Raw genomic sequence first — 23,849 nt, 5'->3', positions numbered from 1 at the left:
TTGTTTTAGCAAACAGAAAAATATCTGTGCAAAGAACTCAAGGTCTAAGCATTCCACACATGAGTCTGCCTTATCACGTTTTCCCTTAGCTTACATCTGAACGCCATAACAAAAGGGGCCAAGAAGTCAAGTTGCACAAGGGGCATTGAAGGGGCTCAAGGATTGTGTATAATAAGCGTGTTACATTTTATAATGATATTAAATCACGCATTCTAGGGGTATAAAAACTTGCCCCACCCAACAGACGGGGTTCAGAAGAGCCCTGACGCTGTCATGTATATTTGATTGTCTGCTTTTCTGAAACTCTTCTCACTGTGACTCTGCAAAATAAAGCTGCCTTATAACCACACCTGCTGTCTAGTCTGAAGTCTTCGTCCACATCAGCCATGCTGTCTAATTGAACTGCTCTCAAACGGCAAACGCTTCAGAGCCTTTCCTGTACGGACCTTGTGGTTCAGAAACAGTTTCATCCCAAGAACTCTAAACGCACTCAATCAGTCCATCAAGTGCTCCTTGTAGAACTGTTTGCACTTATTAGTACAATTACCTCACTGTAAACTTGTGATATAGTTATAATATTGCACAACCTGAGCCACTTTATAAAGATCCACTGGATGGATAGATGGATGGAATAATTAAACATGTACAACGAAGATATTTCAATGTTCCTTAAAAGTTTTGAAGAATGTGTGTTTTAAGCTTACAGATGGCTTAACATTTATTACAGATCTGATTGTGAGGCAATTAGTTACTTGTAGAAAGAAAAGGAAGGACAGGAATTGGGGGTTAGTACGTTTGAAAAAGACAGCATTGCTGCAATAAATTATTTCATCGAAGGACGCGCACAGCGCAGCAAGCATCTTGCATGAGGCAGTCTGTGGACAGGGCGCCAGCTCGCCATTATCACTGCACCATCGTGTTCCCATGTTTAAAAACAATGCTTTAACTCCCATCATCATGAAAATGATATCAAGTATACATCTCAGTATTTTAATTATTCAGAGAGCTGTAATATCATGAATGTAATGGATTCTGTGTCCTGTCGGAGGAAGAGAAAGCCTGTTTAAGAAGCACGTAGTGATTCACACAGATAGAGCACATTGAGAAGAACAAATACGATACAAAGCATTTAACATACTACTTTGGTTATGATGGTATTGCAGAAACTAGTAAATTAAACGATTTAAAGATGAAGTTTATGATGTTCTACTTTAATGACAAAATAAACTACGTAATTAAAGTGGAAATTTTGAGAATAAAGTTGACATTTTGAGCTTTTTTCCCCACTGTGTGCCTATATTTTTTCTTTCTTTTCTCTGTACCCTAATACACTTTCATATGACACTCAGATGGTGGACTACAACTCGTGTTTTCACAGCGACTTTGTTATCTGACAGCTTCTTTTTTATTTCGGGCACTGTGCATTTTTGTGAGCTTGCGCCTTCGAGTTTCTCTGACATTCGATGTCACTCGATCAACTTCCTTTTGTTTATAGCACTGTTAAAACCAACAAATACTGTAGTATGTTTTTCCTTGCCTCCACTTGGTATTCGTTGAAATTCTTTTTTTTTTTTTCCCCATGCTTTTGCCATTTCACAGAACGCTGAGCTTAAGGGCTATTTATATTGATTTGCATATTCAAAGAGGCGTAATTCTGGGAGGAGTTTGGGAGTGGCGGCAGGCGTGTACACGTGTGTTATTTTTCATGCTGACTGGTATTTATGTAGCAGAAGAACGTGGAAGATGGTGAAAACAGAATTATGCATCTGGATTTTTTGGCGCAGATGCACATTTCTGCTTTTGTCCGTTCGCCATGTTTTAGTGTGAATTTTATGCATGGCGTTATGCATCAGGCCCCAGGTGATGCAGGTGGCTCACCGCAGAAGTACAGGAAAGCAGGGGGATTCGGTGAGGCTTGGACTGGAATCCCCATTGTCAGCACCATGGCTTTTGGGGACCCGAGCCATGGGTCTGGAATGAGGCACCCTATTATAGCAATGGAGTGGCAGGGACCCAGAAAAATGTATGGTAGGCACCTGTCCTGTAGCTGGCTAATCGGGTGCAAGTTCCGGTCAGGACAAGCTGAGGAGACAGCCATTTTAAAGGAGTGCACCCAGGCTATACTTTTTAAAGACAGTTTTATGCCATGTGTTAACCTTGTTATAATTGTTTTTTTTTTTTTTTTGTTTTTAAACCTTCAGAGCACTTTGTTTTACGGATTATGTATTTATTTATGGAATTTTGCACTGCACAATTTTTGGGACACTTTATTTGAATGTTTTCCTTTGATGAAAGCAATAAACACTGTTTCACCTTCTCTTTGCTTCATGTGGTGTCCTCATTGGCTTAGCATTATCCCTTGGAAATGTTAACCGGCGGTGGTGGTTTATGTGTCCTCATCACCCTCATTGATTTACCAGTTTCAAGGACATTTTGCCAAATTTGGACAACCCGAGTATCACAGTTAGGGAATCCATTCCCGGACATGTTTCATTCCCACAAACAAGAACGGCCAAGCTCGCATATATAGCGTGTAAAAGTGTAAAAATCGATCAAGAAATAACAGAGTTATAGTTGAAAATAATTAAGGTATTGCCATTGCTGCAGCTTGCACTTCATCAGACAACAGCTTTGAACAGCAACTTGAAATTGCAATGCGTCAGTCTGTTGCATCCGCATTATCTGTGCAAAGAAACTTGCCATCACAGAATGATGACAAGAAACTGGATGCATCAGTAACAGGTGAAATGGCGGTGTTTCACAGCAACGGCAAGCGCGGGCGTTGTTTAGAACAAGTGTATCAGTATCTGATGATTGTGCCGCCTACTTCAGTGGAGGCAAAGCGTGCTTTCTTGCAGCTGTCGTACTTCTGCATGAAGGTGCACACTTGTCTGGATGACCACATGCTGGACACAATAATAATAATAAATTATATAGCACTTTTCTCAGTACTCAAAGCGCTATCCACACAGGGAGGAACCGGGAAGCGAAACCACAATCTTCCACAGTCTCCTTATTGCAAAGCAGCAGCACTACCACTGCACCACCTGTTCTTATTACTTCTTATTACCATAACTAAAGATACATGTACTTATATGACAGCATGAACTGCTTGTAGATAAGGCTAGTCTTTTACAGTGGTGTGAAAAACTATTTGCCCCCTTCCTGATTTCTTATTCTTTTGCATGTTTGTCACACAAAATGTTTCTGATCATCAAACACATTTAACCATTAGTCAAATATAACACAAGTAAACACAAAATGCAGTTTTTAAATGATGGTTTTTATTATTTAGGGAGAAAAAAAATCCAAACCTTGCAGGTATATAATTGAATATACAGAGAATCAGGATTAAACTAAGATGAAGCTATGAGAAAGCCATGTTAAAGTAATGTGTTTTCAGCAGTTTTTTTAAAGTGCTCCACTGTATTAGCCTGGCGAATTCCTATTAGCAAGCTATTCCAGATTTTTGGTGCTTAACAGCAGAAGGCCATCTCACCACTTCTTTTAACTTTCATTTAAAGATCTAAGGTTGGAGTGTAAGGTGTAAGACATTCCCAAATATAAGATGGAGAGAAATTATTTAAGGCTTTGTAAACTATAAGCAGGATTTTAAAGTCAATTCTAAATGACACAGGTAACCAGTGTAGTGACATTAAAACTGGAGAGATGTGCTCGGATTTTCTTTTCCTAGTTAAGATTCTAGCAGCTGCATTCTGCACTAGTTGCAATCGATTTATGTCTTTTTTAGGTATTCCTGAGAGGAGAGCGTTACAGTAATCTAGTCAACTGAAAACAAAAGCGTGGGTTAATTTCTCAGCATCTTTCAATAATATAAGAGGTCTAACTTTTTCTATATTTCTTAAATGGAAAAATGCTGTCCTAGTAATCTGATTAATATGTGATTTAAAATTCAGGTCAGAGTCAATAGTTACCACTAAATTCGTTACCTCCGTCTTGACTTTTAATCCTAATGCATCTAGTTTATTTCTAATAACCTCATCATATCCATTATTGGCAATCGCTAAAACTTCTCTTTTCTCTTTACCTAGTTTGAGAAAATTACTACTCATCCATTCAGAAACACAAGTAAGACATTGTGTCAGTGAATCAAGAGAGTCGGGGTCGTCAGGCGCTATTGATAAGTACAGTTGTGTGTCATCAGCATAGCTATGGTAGCTCAAGTTATGCCCGAGATAATCTGACCTAACGGAAGCATTTAAATTGAAAAGAGCAGCGGAACCAGGATAGAGCCTTGTGAAACACCATATAGAATATCATGTGTCTTTGAGATGTGATTACCACAACTCACAAAGAGTTTTCTACCTGCCAAGTAGGATTTAAACCAATTTAAGACATTGCCAGAGAGGCCCACCCATTGACTAAGGTGATTTCTAAGAATGTTGTGATCAATGGTGTCAAATGCAGCACTCAGATCTAAGAGGATGAGAACAGATACTGTAAATGGCCTCTGTCTGCATTTACCTGCAAATCATTTACTACTTTAACGAGTGCAGTTTCTGTGCTGTGATTTGTTCTGAAACCTGACTGAAATTTATCAAGAATAGCATGTTTATTGAGGTGGTCATTAAGCTGCATAATGACTGCCTTCTCCAGAACTTTACTTAACAAAGGCAGGTTAGAAATAGGTCTAAAATTTTCAAAAGCAGAGGAATCAAGATTATTTTTCTTGAGCAGGGGTTTAACTAAAGCATTCTTAAGACAGTCTGGGAAGACCCCCGTATCTAATGATGAGTTTACTATGTCAAGAATACTATCAATTAGCACACATACATCTTTGAAAAAACTTGTTGGTATTGGGTCAAGGACGCAGGTGGAGGGTCTCAGTTGAGAAATTATTTCATATAAATCAGGTAAATCTATCCTGGTGAAGGAATTTAATTTGTTTAAAATGGAGTACCAGAGTTTGAGCAGTTCAGTACTGGGGAGATGTACTATATTATTTCTAATATCATTAATTTTTTGATTAAAAAAATACAGCAAAAGCCTCACAAGTTTCACTGGGAGTTTTTTGGAGGCATTCCAAATTAGTAAGTCTAACAACGTATGACTGCTTTGTGTGTAGGCTGACTAATGTGCTGGCTCAGTTTGAGGCTGTGTTACTTGAAGAGGCATTAGATGGACTACTATGTCTTACTAAATGGTTTGTGCTGTGCTGTTCTGAGCAAATCAGGTAAACTGGATATTGTTGGGTAGTGCTGTGGGGTGAATAAAATTTCAAGAACAACATGAGCTCTTCACCTCAGCATTTTCCTATCTTATTTCCCTTCCCTCCAAACAAAAAACAGATACCAGAAAACCAGAAAAAGGATTAGAACAGAATGACTGATTCACAATATCTTTCTTTACATCTAAGAAAATAATAGATAATAAAGTTATAAACATATGTAAGATTATCTTAATTATCAACACATAACGTCTCAAAAGCTTTCTTTTACACTAGCATGAGTGTGCAATGTTTGTAGCCTGTGTGTCCTTCCCATGTTATTGTGACTAGTCCTTTTCCACCTCAAAGCCTTTTGGTTCTAAACTTGAGGTGTTTCTTTTCCAGTTTAGGCAGTTTGAGCCAATAGATTTTTCCTTAGCACCAGGGGTTTATGAGGCTCTCAGTTTAAATTTCTTCAGCCATATTTTGTCAGATGATAACAATGTCAAAGGGTATTAGAGTGATCTGACACCAATCGAGATAAACCAGACACCAGCATCCCTTTGGTTGCATTGAACATGTATGTTTCCCAGCACTGCCTGAACTTGTACATCAGGCTGGACATTACCATGAGAGGGAGAAATATGATTAGTTTGGTAAGATCATGTTATTATTAAAAAAGTCTGCAAACACACTAAATATTCTGCTACAGCTACTCCATGGTATACATGCTGAAAACATCACTGAGGAAAGATGATGTGCTTAAAGGTTGTCAATTTGCATTAAATTATATTGCATTAAATTAAATGAAACTTCAATGAAACCTAGTTTAGTCAATCTGACACTATTCCTTTAGCTGAGGCAGCACCAAATAGTTATACATCCCTTTATAAATCAAGACATAATGTTTGAGGAGGTGGCCTTGGGATAATTCTGTGTTATGAGATGCAAATCACTGCTTAAAATGAAGGTTATTTACATCCTTTGTGACAGTATTAGATATTAAAACAGATTTAAGCACAATTGTAGTGCTAGTCTGCGCACCATCAGGGTCATATTCATTGCTCATAACTTTATTTAGCAGCCTTTTATTCGATTTAAGTATAAATTATGATCATTTAGTGTTGCTGGGAGATTTTAACATGCACATCAGTGTGGAAACTGACACTTTTACCAAATGTTTTACTTCTCTGTTAAATCCAGTAGGGTTTTGCTAGACTCACAGTCACAACCACACATTAGATTTAATTATTACACACAGAGATTAGATTCAAAATTGAAATATTTCTCCATTAAATTATTTCTAAACACTGTTTAACTACATTTAATTTGTTTTTGACCTTATAAAATAGAATCAATTATTCAAACAAGGGCAGTGTGACATATAGATTGTTACTGTGCATCAAAATTTGAAGACATTTTGAGAAACTCAAACATAATTATGTAAAAATTGTTCGATCACCAAGATCCGGCGGCACTTCCAGGTGTGATGAAGCTGTTGCCCACACGGGCTCAGGAGTCCCAAATACAGTACCCCCTGGCGGTACCTGCGGGACCCAACAAGGCTGCCCCCAACTCCAATTCCCAGGGAGCCCTGTGGGAAACCGAGGCACTGCACCAGCCCAGGGGGGCGGCCATCTAGTGTCCAGGGGGAGGTATTGCACTGTCCAGGGCTGTTCCCCCTGAATACAGTATGCAGGGGCGTCCCAGCTGGGCATGGCCGCCAGGCGCCTGTCACAATATTTTACAAATGTTCTCTGTAACAAAATAAAGAAGGGTAAAAGGAGTTGCCTGAAAAGTTAAGTCCAAGGAAAATAAACAAAGTCCAAATATAAGATCCAGAAATAGTAAACCAAACACAGAACAGTATAATATCAAAAAAGTAAGTGAATCCAAAGAATAACAATAGCAATAATGGGGAAAACCAAACCACTAGATCATACACAATGCACTGCAGAGTGACTGCAGATCCCATGAGCCTTCATAGAACTGGAAGCAGTCCCTCAACAGTGATTGACAGGTGGCCTCTTGGGGAACCACCCACAAACTACATGGAGCATAAAGACATTTAAAAAACTGCACATATTTTTTAACATATCAAAAGCAATTAAATTAAACATATTGACTAAATGAGAAATAAACAGAATGGTATTAGCAGAAATAATAATAATTAACATTTTTAATCACATGAAAAATGAATGAAAAAAGGAATGTAAACATAAGCCAGGAAAGGAACCCTAGCCAAAACATCACGTGACTTTAAAAGAGGCATTGGAATAATGTTCCTGTTTAAATAAAAGTGATTAAAGCACACAGAAACTCATCACAGTTTAATGAAAGTACTCTTGTATTAGAATGTCAAAAACTCAAGTGTAAGCAACAAAGCTGCAGGTCTTCCATACTGCATGAACAGACATAAGAAAGCTCTCTATGGTATATGGCCCATTCTAACTACATACTGTTCTAAATTAATGGATGTAAGCAGTTTAGAACAATTGCTAATCTAACTAAATCAAAATCTGAACTGCAATGTAAAAAATATGCAAACTTCAGCAATGCAGACTTTATAAACCTCTTTAATGATACAATTGATAAAATAAAGATTTCAGATTTCAGTGCAAACTAATTATTACAGTAAACACTATTACATCTTGCACAAACCACTTTAGCAATTTCACCTTGATAACAGAAAAGCAAATTATAACTTTAATTTCTAAAATTAAACCTACTTCTTGTTCCTTGGATCCAGTCCCAACAAAAATACTAAAAAGTCCAATGGCTGTTATGGCATTATTCTTAGCATTATTAACAGTTCATTACTGAATGTTAGAACTTATCAGACTGTTACTAGACTGCAACTGAAAAAATCTGAGCTAGACCCATAAACACTTAAACATTTTAGAACGATTTCAGCCTTTCCCTTTCTTACTAAAATGCTCCAAGAAAAGTAGTTGTCATGCCGCTTCAGTCACAACTTACATATCATAATTTATCTGAGAAATTTTAGCCTGGCTTCCACACCAGTAACAGTACAGAAACTGTGCTAACTTGCATTGTAAACAACATTCTAATATCCCCTGATGAAGGAAATTCCACAATAATTATATTGTTAGATTTAAGCTCAGTGATTGACTCCAATGACTATACTATTTTATTACATAGACTGCGAATGGCACTGTGCTTGCGTGGTTTTGTTCAAATTTATCAAATCACTTTTGGAAGTCAAATGCGGTGTTCCTCATGGCTCAGTACTCAGACCTCTACTGTGCTTACTTAAATGATTCCATTGGAAACTATCATTAGAAAACATAACATTGATTTTCACCCATATGCAAATGATACCCTATTCCTTTCTTTTAGACCAAATTACATTTCTTTCTTGGTGTCCTTAATTAATTGTGTCTGTAAATTAAAATTGCCGATGTATAAGAACTGTCTGTAAGTACAGAAATAGAAATGCTAGTTATTGGGTGGAATGATGCAGACTTCAACAGTTCTTTAATTTTCTACTCAGTTGGAATCACCAATCAGCATGCATGCAATTTAGAAATTATCTATATGACATTAGCATCTTTCAAAACACACATTAACAAAACTACAGTATTTCAAACATATTATTTCCATCTTAAACAAGTGAGAAAATTAGAGAAATTTTTAAATGCATCATTCATGAAGCTAAAAAATGTCTGCAGTTATTTCTAGCCTGACTGACTATTGCAATGTGATATTCACAGACGTTTCAAATTGTTCTTTACGCACAAGAATAATTAGAAGAACTAGGAAGTGCAATCACATCATTCCTATTCTTATGTCTTTACCCTGGCTTCTGATAAACCTTAGAGCTGATTTCAAAATCCTCCTTAAATATAAATCCTTAATTTGTGAAGACCCTGCTTATTTATCAACACTTTTCATTACTTACAAGACAAAGTGCACGTTAAGAGCTCATGATTGCAGCCTACTAACAAATCCAAGGATTAACAATATAACAATGGGAGGTCAAACTTTTAGTTACATGGCCCCAGAGTTGTGGAACAATCTGTCATTCTATAAGACCTGCCCTATCATTCTCATCTTTTAAATCCAGGCTGAAGTTTCACTTCTTTAGTCTAGCTTACCCTGACTAGAGCTGCTGATTAAATTTGTGTATTGCATTTCTGCCTATTAATCATTTGCACAAAAATACAAGCATTACAATATTAATGAGCAATTACTAATTCTCCTCTACTCTGTTTCTTATCTCAGTGTCCTGCTGTGGCACTTGGTGCCACTGCTCTACTACCAAGCTGTTTTCCTGCCTATAAGAAAACATCTGAGATACTGGGAGCCTTGAAATTATCAAAAAGAAAGATCCTGCCGCCAGTATGTCCAGAATTGACTCTGTTGTAAAATGCCCAAAAGGGGGTGCTCGACCAGTTGGCTGAGGTCTCAAGGACTGTAACTGTGCCTGACCATGTCATTAACTTTGTGTTATATAACTTACTGTGGATCCTCCAGTAATTTATTTTCTTCTTGGATGCTGCCATCTGTGGGTTTAAGTTTCTTCTCCTCTGTTGTCAACTGGCCATAGCTCAACGGTTACTTAATGGAGAAATAATGCTGGGCTCCCTTTATGTTTCAAGCTACTTTGTGTTTTTATGTACTCATTATGTAATTAGTAAAGTTCGTATTTGCTTTTTACCTGAGGACTGGTCATAGCGCTCTATGCCTACACTTATTATAGAGCGCTATAAAAAATAAACTGAATTGAAGATGAAAGAGGCTATTAAAGCTGACATGGTAAATATTTGTGTGCACAGAACAGACCTTTGCAAATTATATCAGCTACAACTGCTGCTTCTTCAATTACTAATTATGCCATCCAACATTTAACTTAAACTGCTAGAAAGATAATTAAAATGAGTTGCTTGTCTGTCCATAGAATTTGAGAGAAAAAAAAGAAACAAAAAAGGTTTGTCTATAAAAATAAAAAGAAGTCTGTTAAAATATTCTGGAAATTAAGAATGTAAATGGCTATGTATAGGAAATAGCTTTAATGTGTCAGAATTTGATTAATAGAAAGTCTGGATTGGGGCCCTGTTTCTTGTCTGGTATATCACAGACCATTAGTCTGATATGAGGGGAAATTATGTCACTTGTGGGCCTTCCTGTTTCCTTTAAGACAGTGCTAATGTGGTAAAGGATAAGGATATCCTAAGGTCAGATGTTTCAGTGTACAGTTTTAAAGCAAAGGTGAACAGAAAAAGCATTTCCTTAAATATACTAGGGTGGTAGTATATCTTTCTTTCTTTAGAAGATTTAATGTCTGCTTCTAACACTCTTGATCAGAGCAGATGTTTCCATTAAACAGCTTTTTAAATAGTTAAAGAAATCACATTAAAAAAATCACTAAAATTAGCCCTTAACGTATAAACCTTCATAGACTGTAGTTGCTGGGAATCAAAACAATACATTTTTGTCTGCACTTTCTCACGCACATACAATGTGTATTTGATGGCTTCAAAGCTTTTCTTTTATTAATTATGAGAAAGAGGCCATAGCAAGTGTAACCGGGGAGACAGCTAGACAAAGCCATGGTGATTCATTGTAGGTGAGAGCTATTTCACTTGCAGATCAATACAATTAAGTAACATGGTTGGTACTCTAATTCAATTTAAGTGGGTATGTGTTCTCTCACCTCTCCTGTTTCTTTCAGAGAGTCCTTAACTAAATGGAAATTTTGTTCTTTCACCTAATATCTTATATTTCAATGTTTCATTTAAAAAATATTTCCTGACTCCTTCATAACTAGGGTGAGCAACTCTTGATCAGTTTCAGGATATCAACCTTAAAAAACTTGATTTTTTTCATTGGTACATTAAATTACAAAATACCTTGTAATATTAGCATATTATGGTAGATGTCCCTTTTTGCCACGTCTGATTTTTTTTTTTTTTCAAATTCGCTCAAGAAAACTTACATACTTTTTGTTTTTCAAATAAAGATTACATGACCGTCCTTGCTAGTGATATGTAAACAATATAATAGCAAACATTATAATGTAACAGGCTAATCAATTAATTTCAATAGTGTACCTAGATTTAAGCTAGGCAAATATCACCTGCAGTTTAAATTAGGAATTGATTGTGTCAAAAATGTGATAATTTCACAATATGATTGAACCTTCTCCTGTGCCCTTTACAAATCTATTTTGCACAGTGCATTGGGTGGCCCAGTGTGCCAGGTATTCCTGTGGATTTGACTTGGACATTCAAGTTTGGCCAGACACAAATCTCATTTTAACAAGGTCATGTCTCGACACACAACAATGGCAATTATAGTAGTCCACTGTGATTTATGTCTTATGTAAACAAAAATTAAATGTTTAAAGTTTATGTTAAATACCACAGTTCACTTGTAAATGAATATGCCAAGTTTGCCAGAGAATTTAATTTGTGTATTCATATTGGGCTGGGTGAAATTTACATTTAAACTTACAATCAAAATGTGGAAGATCAAGAACTCTCATAATTTGGGTGAATAAAAAGCTAGCTGCGAGCTAATAAGTAGCTGTGAGTAATTAACTCACCAAATCAATTACACTTTACTACATAATAGTGCAGTGTTCAGAATCACTGCTTTGCAGATCTGAAACAAGTGTCAATGTTTACCTTTATACATTTAACAATATTCATCTTTGTAAAGTGTAACTGTATACGTAACGTCAAACTATTATTAAGCCGCATCTTCTGTTAACAGAAAATGATGTGTAGGCACACACTATAATATGTATTTGGTGCTCATCTGAAATTGTTAATTAAATTTAAAAATCTTTTTAAATTTTACAATAAAGATAAAACAAATAAATAACAAAATAAAAATGACACTTGATAATGCATGATCATTATATTCAGGCAATGCAAACGTTAAGGCCCGTTTATACTTGGCCACAGGCAGCTTTAGACCCACTCTCGCACAGTGGATGCACACCATGGTCTGTTTATACTTAAGACATTCATTTCGCAACATTGTGCTATAGCAGGATCCCCCAGTTTTTCCCACTTAAGTTTTTTTATTTCTTATTTTTCATCTTTTTCCAGGATCTGGGTTATTTCTGAATATGAATTTGTGCGCATCAGGCAATAACTGTGTACTTTTAATGTTGTATTGTGTAGGTGCGGGTAGCAAAACTTCATACAACTGTTCCTCTGATGTTTTCTTGACTAACGCATGCAAAGTTATCTCGTACAGGCACAAACAAGGCCATGCAGTTAAAAAATTCTGGTGACCCAGCCTTGCCAATGTGATTGCATGTGTGCCAGAACTGATGACGGAATTTATGCCACACACATCCTTGTGGACCCTTCCAGCGATGTGGATGTGTCAAGTGTAGATGGGCTTGTACTTGGATTTCCTTGCAATGCACCTGACTAAACTGACTGGCTGACTCACAGCGAACTCTAATCTACCACCAGGATCATAAAGTCAGATGACACAGCATCATTTTGGATGACGTTTAAGCATGTCGCCCATTTAGATGTCATTAGTGCTGGGGTTGTTCCCAACAAATGCGGGAAATGAAAACACAAAATTGTGGTGCCCAGTGGTATACAAGATGATGTTGCATAAACAAAAAATAAATAATCAGTGTTCCAACAAAGAATTAAAAAGTGGTAAAAAATTTTCAAGAATCCTTTGTCTAGAAAATCCCAATAAACTATGTACAGATTGTAGCTATGGATGTTGAAAATCAAGAGAAAAAATAAATAAATATAACCAACATAACACATGGGTGATACTGGATAATTACTTTTAGTTCCACAGATTTAATTTAAAAATAATATAAATTACATTATTTACCCAGACTGAGACTCCTGAACTATAGTAATGTAGGCCACTTTAATCCATGAAGATATATTTGGACCAAACCCAAATATGCACAACATGTTAAAAAAAATATCCCCGTTCAAATCTATCAATGGGTTTTTCTGTAACCAAACATAATAAGACCTTTGGGAATTCAGACTCTGTTGGAGAAAATGTTACATTAAAGTATCTGTCTTGAATAAATAAAGTATAATCTAGTTATATTGCAAAGGGGAGCACTTTCTCTATTCTTTGAGAGCAAACTTTCAACAGAATCTTAACATCATATTTGGAAGTGAAATCGGCCTGTATCAGAATCCAAATCACATTTATTTGACAATACTTAATGTACAGGAATTTGACTTGGTAGCTTTGAAGCTTCTTATAACAATACAAAATCCCCTACAAATAACATAAATAATATTAAATTAAACAACATACATTATAAACAGATGCAGATTAATACACTTATTAAGGAGATGTTCAAATGAATGCACGTTTGTGTAGTGTGTATGAACACAAACTCACATGTACATGTACATATACTGTACACACCTTCATATATGTTTGAAGGAAAACACGATTAAGCAAAGAATACATGCTAAATTACTGGTTAGTGAGAGCTATGGCTCTCTTTAGATATCATCAGGGGTCAAGTTGCCAGCTCAAAGATTCATCCATCCATCCATTATCCAACCTGCTATATCCTAACTACAGGGTCACGGGGGGTCTGCTCTAGCCAATCCCAGTCAACACAGGGCACAAGGCAGGATCAATAAGCACATAATTCCACAATCAACGGAACTTCCTGAAAAGTTCAGAATTAAACTTATTAATACTTACCAGCTTGGAAAGGGCTGAAAAAGTAATTTCTAAGACCCAGCATCTCTATATTGAGAATCATTAATGGAGCACATTTGAAACAGTATTGAATCTAACCAGGAGTAGCTTGACCAGCAAATTTAGTTTAAAGCGTGGCATAAAACTCATCCAAATAGCCACAAATGATTCTATGAAAACATCTAAAGAACCACAAACCTCAGCAAAGGTTAATGTCGCCATAAGAGCTGCTATTCAGTGACAACGTCTTTCTTTGCGCACCACCATTTTGCACCATGGATGCATGGGCAATGTCATAGTGTTTGTGGAAATTACCCCTGTTGTTAGTCACATAATATGCAATTGTGATGTTATCACCCTTCCCCAATAAAATATGGCAGGTCAATAATCAAGTTGTCCAAGTATTTGGATAAAAACTTTAAAAGAAACAAGACTTTTGGTTAGCAATTTATGTGGGGAAAGTACATTAGGATGCTGAACTCTCTGTTTTGATATTTTAAATTTCATTCAAGTTAATCATTTTGAACTTTGTCATTTGGATTGATTATTGGCTTCCTAACAATTAGACTCATTCTCAGACTTTGTTCCACTTTCCTTCCTTACAGTACTTCTTATAAGTACAAAATATTCAGTCCTAGTTTCTAATTAGCTCAAAATCAAAACACTTCAGCTGAAGCTGAAATGTAATGTCATCGGTGAGCATGACAATGACCCAGAGCACATAAGCAGGCCCATATCAATTGGCTTAAAAAAGTAAAATAAAAATTTAGGAGTTGTCTAGTTAACATCCAAACATAAATCCCATTGGAGATGCTATAATAGAACCTGAAATGAGCAGTTCTGACTTGGAAACTTACTGCAAAGAAGAATGGGGCAAAATTCTGATATCGAATTTATGAAGTGTTTGGTTAAAGTCATTCCAGCTAAAGTGGTACATTTGATTAGATAGATAGATAGATAGATAGATAGATAGATAGATAGATAGATAGATAGATAGATAGATAGATAGATAGATAGATAGATAGATACTTTATTAATCCCAAGGGGAAATTCACATAATCCAGCAGCAGTATACTGATACAAAAAAAAATATTAAATTAAAGAGTAATAAAAATGCATGTAAAAACAGACAATAACTTTGAATAAAGTTAGCATTTACCCAAGGGTGGAATTGAAGAGTCGCATAGTGTGGGTGAGGAACGATCTCCTCACTGTCAGTGGAGCAGGACAGTGACAGCAGTCTGTCACTGAAGCTATTCCTCTGCATGGAGATGACACTGTTCAGTGGATGCAGTGAATTCTCCATGATTGACAGAAGCTTGCTTAGCGCCCGTCGCTCTTCCACAGATGTTAAACTGTCCAGCTTCATTCCTACAATAGAGCCTGCCTTCCTAACAAGTTTTTCCAGGTGTGAGGCATCCTTCATCTTTATGCTGCCTCCCCAGCACACCACCGCGTAGAAGAGGGCATTCGCCACAACCATCTGGTAGAACATCTGCAGTATCTTATTGCAGATGTTGGAGGACACAAACCTTCTAAGGAAGTATAGTCGGCTCTGACCTTTCTTACACAGAGCATCAGTATTGGCAGTCCAGTCCAATTTATCATCCAGCTGCATTCCCATGTATTTATAGGTCTGCACCCTCTGCTCACAGTTTACTCTGATGATCATGGGGTCCATGAGGGGCCTGGGCCTCCTAAAATCCACTACCAGTTCCTTGGTCTTGCTGGTGTTCAGGTGTAAGTGGTTTGAGTCGCACCATTTAACAAAGTCTTTGATTAGCTTCCTATACTCCTCCTCCTGCCCACTCCTGATGCAGCCCACAATAGCAGTGTCATCAGAGAACTTTTGCATGTGGTAGGACTCTGAATCATATTGGAAGTCTGACGTATATAGGTTGAACAGGACCGGAGAAAGTACAGTCCCCTGCGGCACTCCTGTGTTGCTGACTACAATGTCAGACCTGCAGTTCCCAAGACGCACATACTGAGGTCTGTCTGTAAGATAGTCCACAATCCATGCCACCAGGTGTGAGTCTACTCCCATCTCTGTCAGCTTGTCAGAGGTTGGATGGTGTTGAAGGCACTAGAGAAGTCCAAAAACATAATTCTAACAGCACCACTGCCTCTGTCCAAGTGGGAGAGGGATCGGTGTAGCATATAGATGATGGCATCCTCCGCTCCCACCTTCTCCTGGTATGCAAACTGCAGAGGATTGAGGGTGTGGCAGACCTGTGGCCTCAGGTGGTAAAGCAGCAGCCGCTCCATGGACTTCATCACACGTGACATCAGAGCAACAGGCTGGAAGTCATTCAGCTCACTAGGACGTGATACCTTTGGGACTGGGGTGATACAAGATGTTTTCCAAAGCCTCGGGACTCTCCCCTGTTCCAGGCTCAAATACAGTAAATAGAAAGGTGCAATTACTTTTTCATATAGCAATAGTTGGAATTGGATACCTTTCTCCCTTCACTGAATCACATACATTTAGTAAGATGGTGTGTTATTTTTCACTCATATTCCAATTATCTAATGTTAGATTCCACTTTGAACACCAGAAAACATTCAGTGTCAGAGTATCTGCTATAAATCAGGAAAGGAGGAAATCATTTTTATGAAATTTTTTTTTTTTACTTTCTTCAATATGAAATCTTACACAAAGTGTGTGACTCAGACTAACTTTTCTTAATATACTTAAGTGACATATTTGACTCCTTTTCTGTAAAGTACATTAAAATGCCAAGCAAGAAATGCTAGATTATGTGAAGGAAAGCAGAATTCTTAAAGTATGTAAATTTACTAGTTACTATTTATTTTGTATAATTTAGAATAAGGATGACTTTTAAATATGGATATCATGGCTGCCTCATTGCTCCAGCATCTTGGGGTCAAATCTCAGCCTGGACACTGGGGGTCTTAATTTAGTATGTGTTATATTTTATATTATTTATGTATATACTGTAAATATTGGTTCTCACCCATAAAAGACGCACAGGGTATGATGATTGCTGACTCTTATTTGGTTCGGAAAGGGTTTGTGAGTGATACTTTGTTAAGTTTGAATAGCACTATGATGCTGCTAGGAGAGGCTCCAAATAATTGTTACACTACATTGAAATATGAAGTTTCTGAAATTCAGTAATTGAATAGCAAAAAATAATACCAAACTAAGCAGTCAACAACTGTTTCTCTCTCTTTAATGCCATCTCATTTATCTTTCATACTTAGAAGAATTGCCAACACACATCTGCTGGATACTTCACCAATGTCAGATTGGACAGCCATGTGAGAACAATTTTCCATGAACTTACAAGAACTTCCTCTGGGTCCATAGATACTTCACAGAGTCCATAAACTTACTCTTCTACTGTGTTGTGCATGTCTGTGAAGACAGTGTCATCACTCAACAGATCTATTGATATAACATACAGTAAAACATAAAACAAAAAAAAATCATAAAAATATTCATAGAATAATATGAATTCTCCAAATGGCATAATAGGTGTGCCCAAAGTTTCAAATGGGTTATATTTCTGTTTATTCGACTATTCATATGTCGTAGATAATGCTTTAAAGATTCTGTCAAAATAAAACTGTAAGAGTAAATTTTCAGTCGTTGAAGACTTCTATGTTTGATGCTCTGAAATGTCCTATTACATATTTTTATGGTCATGTGTCATGATTTCATACTATGAACAAATTTGTTGGAACTTGTTAGGCTTATCAGGACACTTATCAGGATCTCAGCAGCCAGTGAAAGGCAATCTTTAAAGATTTCTCCCTTGTGGCCAAAATCTCTTCCACTTTTTGCAATCACTGCTCCTATGTTGTAACTGTTTCCTGTATATGTGCCAGTGCTTAGATGGGTTCATAAACCTATCTTTTCGTTGAAGGGGGTATGCAACTGGGTCACTTGCAATGATTGCTTTTTGTGTTTTAATGCAAGTAATAAATCACACAGCCATATTTTTCTTAGACACTAGAACTTCTTGTACTCTCTAAATCTAGAAGGTGGCCCAGCAGAAAGCCTTGGATTATTCAGACTACATTATTAGGGCATTGCACATTATGCCCATCAAATCAAAAATGAGAGAACGATTAAAAAGATGCAAACCACTCACTAAAAGTTACCAAAAAATTACACAACACTTCACAATGATAATGACAGCCTCATTGAGGGTAGCACTGTATTTCCCTCTCTTGAGTTTGTTGAAATGGTGAACAGGTCATTTGCCATTATAGGCCCCTGGGGGTGCACCCAGAATGCCCTAGTAGTAGATATGCCCCCTAACAAAGACAACGCTAAAATAAGTTTTTAATTTAATTTATTGTTTATTTAGTGGTGGGTGGCACGGTGACGCAGTGGTAGCACTGCTTCCTCGCAGTTAGGTGACCCAAGTTTGCTTCCCGGGTCCTCCCTTCATGGAGTTTGCATGTTCTCTCCGTGTCTGCGGGAGTTTCCTCTGGGTGCTCCGGTTTCCTCCCACAGTCCAGTGACATGCAGGTTAGGTGCGTTGACAATTCTAAATTGTCCCTAGTGTGTGCTTGGTTTGTGGGTGTGTGTGTGTGTGTGCTCTGCGGTGGGCTGGCGCCCTGCCCGGGGTTTGTTTCCTGCCTTGCGCCTTGTGTTGGCTGGGATTGGTTCCAGCAGACCCCGTGACCCTGTATTAGGATATAGTGGGTTGGATAATGGATGGATGGATGGATAATTTAGTGTTTGATCTTTTTTTTAATGATTGTTTACTGTTGCAGCAGTATAGCTGTGCATCTGACCCATGTTTATTACCTTTCATCTTGCTTTTTAAATTTTCACTGAAGTCATGAAATACCCCCTGAATTAAATGCTAGTGCAAAAATTCATTAATCCAGAAATCTGAGTTTGATTCCTATAACCGGTCCCAATTCCATTTTTTTATTAATTTTTATTTAATTTAATTAATTTTTTAAAATATTGAAGTAATTTCAAGTTTGTTGCTAACACGCATGAAGTACAGAGATATTCTTACTTGTGTAACATGTCTCCACTCTTCTACACCTTGACCACCACATATTGCTACCCTACCCTGAAAAGTCAATTCATTACTTAAAAAAATGCATATTCATTTATATCATTCATTAATTTATTGAAACCCACTTATGCAGAGGTAAGATCATGAGGAAGCGAAGACCACTCCAGCCTCACTGAGCTCAAGGTAAACCACTCATAATAAAAGACACACTTATAATTCAAGTGTCTCGCTTAGTTCACATTTTATAAGACCAAATGAAAGATGCAAACGTGAAGAGATACAGATGATTTTGACTATTGCTGATGAGTTTTCACCAGCAGACATTTTATTCCATTCTGCCTTGCACACTTAATTATTGCTGAGTCTTGTTTAAATGTAGAAGTCAAACAACATAAGCATTAGCTGGTGCCAGGACATACGGATCTTGGCAAAGTTGCTTCGGTACAATGAGGTCTGCATGCCTTTTGAAAATGTGCATTTTATGTATTTTGCAAAGTTTGTTTTGAGCTGAAGCCAGGGAAAAGTGTGCAAGCAAAGTGGAAGTAGTGAGCCAAGAACAGTGACACTGTACGACCTGGCCAGCTACCAGTGGGATTTCTACATCCTCGGTCTGATGAGCTTTCTTGTTTGCATTTTTTGTAGCACATGGACATTTTTCCTTTGTTCCAACAAGGCTGCTGAGAGGATGCTGATCCTGTAAAAATCAAGTTCAGTATATTTGTTATCTTTTGAAAACTGAAAAAAAATCACAATAACATTTTTTTCTGATTTGAAGCTTACTATTCAAACATTTCATTAAAGTATAAAAACCTAAAAGATTTTGAATCAATAAACAATATGAAACATTCTCCACATTTGAAATACTTGCATTCACTGACAATGAATCCTTAGTTTCTCTGATTGCTTTATAGCACAAGCTGTTAAGGGGCTTTCTATTAAAGACCGTAAATACATTAAGTACTAATAATAAGAGCGGTGGCACAATGGTGCAGTCATAGCACCTCTGCCTGGGTCCTCCCAGTCCCTTTGTCTGAGTGGGTTTCCTTTGGGTGCTCTGAGTTTCTCCTACTTTCCAAAGACATGCTAAATTGACTCTAGTGTGTGTTTGATGTGTGTGTGTGTGTGTGTGTGTCTGTCTGTCTGTCTGTCTGTATATTCACTCTGGGATGGACTGTGTTCCTGCCTTGTGCCCTGTGCTAGCTGGGATAGGCTGTAGCCCGCCATGACCATGATCTGGATTACGCAGTTTAGAAGATGACATGTCTAATAATGGAAAGATTATAAAACATATACAGGAAGATTACATAGGTAATACAGTATGGTCAAACAGAAGAAATCATCATGTCAATTCTTAACAGAAATACTCCTGCCCCTTTGTAAAACAGATGGTGCCTCAAAACTGTACAAATTCAGTGCATTGTGTATGGTAATCATAAAGGAAGCAGAACTCACATTTTTGTAAGTGATTTTTCTGAAAAGGCCACAAGATGTCCTAGGAGAAACACAGCAAAGGTGTGACTAGCGATCATCACAAAATTTAAAGTAGGGTGGCAGGATGCCTAATATCTGTAATTTATTCCAATTATTTATGGGAAAACTTAATTTGAGCTTTGGGTACCATTTGGATCCTGAGAATTATGCTGCACATAGCGACCAATGAAAATCAAATACTGATAGATGGAAGAGACTGAATAAATGGAGAAAGGGGGGACAGAGTAGTAATAGAAGTAAAAGCAGAAACTATGAAAGTCCAGGGCAAATCATTCTTGTTAAGGTAACTACTCAGGCGCATCCAGCAGGAGGTGCACACTCCCTGGGATTATGTTCATTAGAGACTGCAGCTTTTACTAAACCAACGTTTATAAATATTTATATGTTATAAAATAAAAATTATATCCTTCCCTAGTGAAATGGTGATGATTCTAAGACAAAAAATAACACTTCAAAAGGAATATACTTAGCTTCTTTTAATACTGGCTGAACACTCACAATAATACAATTTTTGAACGAGAGCTACTTGTGAAAGTGTGCCATCATGGGGTTCCTGCAGTTGTCTCTGGCCACTTTGAGAGAGTGCAGGAGGCATGTTTCTTGGGTACAGGCAGGAGCGATGTCTTCTATCTGTCTGTAGGTGAGCTATCATAGTCAGTACAGTTGCAAGAGCTTTTCTCAGGTTCCAAAGTAAGATCTTGCATTTGACAAACATTCATTCACAGGGAAAACTCTAAATACCGGACAGTAGCCCTTGGCCAAATATCATCACCAAACAAGGAGCACATCAGCACTTTTTAATAGCCAGCCTGAGCTGTCTCCACTTGTCTCTTCCCATCACCCTGTCGGGTTTCTCCTGTAAGCTGGAATGCATAGTTTAGACATTTTCAGCTGTGTCAATTTATGGCCTTAGGTTTAAGTAAAATTATGCACTGTGGGATAAACCTCACAGATCACAGTGGCACACTTCAAACCTTTGGCTACATTAGGTCAAAAGCCTAACAGGAAACCATCAGGAGAAATAACAGGCAGCGCAAGTAAGACCAAGAAATTGCTGAACCAAGCATCAAAGTCAAGAAATGGATGAGTGGCAAGAGGTTTCTAGAATGGTTTCTCGTTGTAATTAGGATCTGGCATGTGTAAGTACTTTTCTATATTATGCTAAAAGGATTTTTTTGAAAATGTTTTGAAATATTCATAATCAAGTGGTGTCAGAATGGTGTCTAGGCTGCAGCAACTGCTGCTTCTTTTTCTAACTATTGATAGGCAATGCTAATTGCATTGAAGTTTTGTGAAGGAAGGAGGAAGATGAATAAATTAGACAGAATGGCTAGGACTTGCAGCTTTAACATTTTGACCTGTGTCCTCTAGTGCAGCAATTTTCAACCAGTCTGCTCCAGTTGAATTAATTAAATACTTCTTTAAAGAAATACACCACAAATTTTATACAATTATTTTATTATTTATGCATCATTTCAATAATATAGATATGTTATATGTAAAAAGCAATGACTGAATCCATTTAACTGCAACAGGATTACTTTACTCATTGCTTCCTGGAAAAAGTAATCACATGATTTTACTTTTATGCTACCCTCTAATTCCATGCAAATTTGTACCATTTGGAAAGTAAAAGCGTCAAACCCAAATATCGTTTCAGTATTTTAGTAAGGAAGAAATAAACAATAGCAGTGAATGTGTTCAACATTGAAACGAGTAAACTACATGACTTACATTAGCACTGTTCAAACAAATAAACATGTAAGTAGAGCTGTCTAATTCACAGAAAGAATTCTCAATACAAAAAATCTCAATAATTAAAAAAAAGGACTCAACCCCTCAAAAACTTGCAAACGTGGAGTCAGCAAAACAGAATTATTGTTGGTGTAGAGGGCAGTGTTTATTGTATAAAACAATCCATATGCCTGCACCTCTGTGCATTTCCCATCTTGCTGTTCTTGGTGATCAAAACAAAATCATTTACAATTTTTAATGAACTATCTTATATTCACTAACAATTCAGGTAAAGATTCAGTTATCTTTCTTACAAACAGAATTCTCTATTTTTACAAGAACTAGGGGGTTTCGCCCCCTGCTTGCTTTACTCACCAATCCCTGTGTTTGGCTTTCCGGATACACACTTTTAAGATTTTTTTTTTTTTAATTGTTGCTATTTCATTAGTCTCACTTTTATTTCAGAACTTTATTAAAAACAGTATTTGGAATCTTTGTTTGGAATTTTAACACAGACAAAACGATTTACATCATCAGCAGTTAATAATTTTTTTTGCAAAGTAACCAGTAAATGCATGTGAGGTAAACCACATTTTTGAAATTCTCTGACTTAAACTTCAAAGCCTTACAATGTTTACATACTTCTGACATATCAGCTATGTCCATATATTCGATCTCTATTCTCCTTTTCGTTATTTCGCAGAGTAATAATTTTTTTTTTTTTTGCACTAATGCGATGTTTACTTTCTTTGTTTTGACACTGTCATTTTTTTCTGTTTTCATATTCTGTATCTTGCTCTGCATATGTTTCACGCCTACTTTTTATAAGTCTTTTGAATTCCAGTTTTCATTATCTCTAACCTGCTGTGCATGTGTTTGGCCCCCATGTTTTTTAACCTCTTTATGACGTTTTACTTTGTTTTCTACTCTGTCTTTTATTTCTGACCTCGCTTTATCCTGCTTTTTTTTCAATGACATCTGGTCTGTGGTGATTATTTTCCCTTTTTTGAGTTATAATTTCCATTTGTTTGTACTACTGCGATCTTTAATTTCTTTTTTTTATACTTTCTAATTTTCTTATTTTCATATTATTTAACTTTCTCCACATGTGTATCGCGCCGTTTTTTTCTTTTAGCCTTTCGAATTTCACTGCTTTTATAATCTCTAACCTGCTCTGCATGTGTATAGTGCCAACGTTTGCGAACGTTTTTATGAAGTTCTACTTTGTCTTTTACTCTCTGTCTTTCAATTCTGGGCCGGATTGGACATGCTTTTTTTCAATTGCACTTGTTCCGGGCTGATAATTACTTTCCTTATTTTCTGAATTTGCACCAAGATTATTCTTATTCTTTTTTGCTCTTTTTTATCTCCAACACTTTTGAGTCTGTTTTCTCCGTGCTGCTTTCTTCTTCGCTTAGTCGTCCTTTATAACGGATTTTCCTTATATGCTTTATACCAGACGTCTGGAGTTTTTTTTTTGTTTTTTCTATCCTCCCTGGCCATCTGACCTTACTCTTTATCTATGTTAACTAATGCTGATTTATTTTAATTTCTTATGTTGTCTTTTATTTTTCTTCATTATGTAAAGCACTTTGAGCTACTTTTTTGTATGAAAATGTGCTGTATAAATAAATGTTGTTGTTGTTGTATGCGCTGAGATCCTGGATCTGTGTGTGCTCAAATACTTGACACGACTAAATGTTTTGCTGCCCCTGGTCTTATTTGATATTGGTCATAAGTGGGATGTGTCTTGCAAGAATCTC

The sequence above is a fragment of the Polypterus senegalus genome, chromosome 11, assembly GCF_016835505.1.
Source record: "Polypterus senegalus isolate Bchr_013 chromosome 11, ASM1683550v1, whole genome shotgun sequence".
In the NCBI taxonomy this organism is placed as follows: domain Eukaryota; kingdom Metazoa; phylum Chordata; class Cladistia; order Polypteriformes; family Polypteridae; genus Polypterus; species Polypterus senegalus.
The sequence above is the reverse complement of the archived record's forward strand: the minus strand, read 5'-3'. Positions refer to the sequence as shown.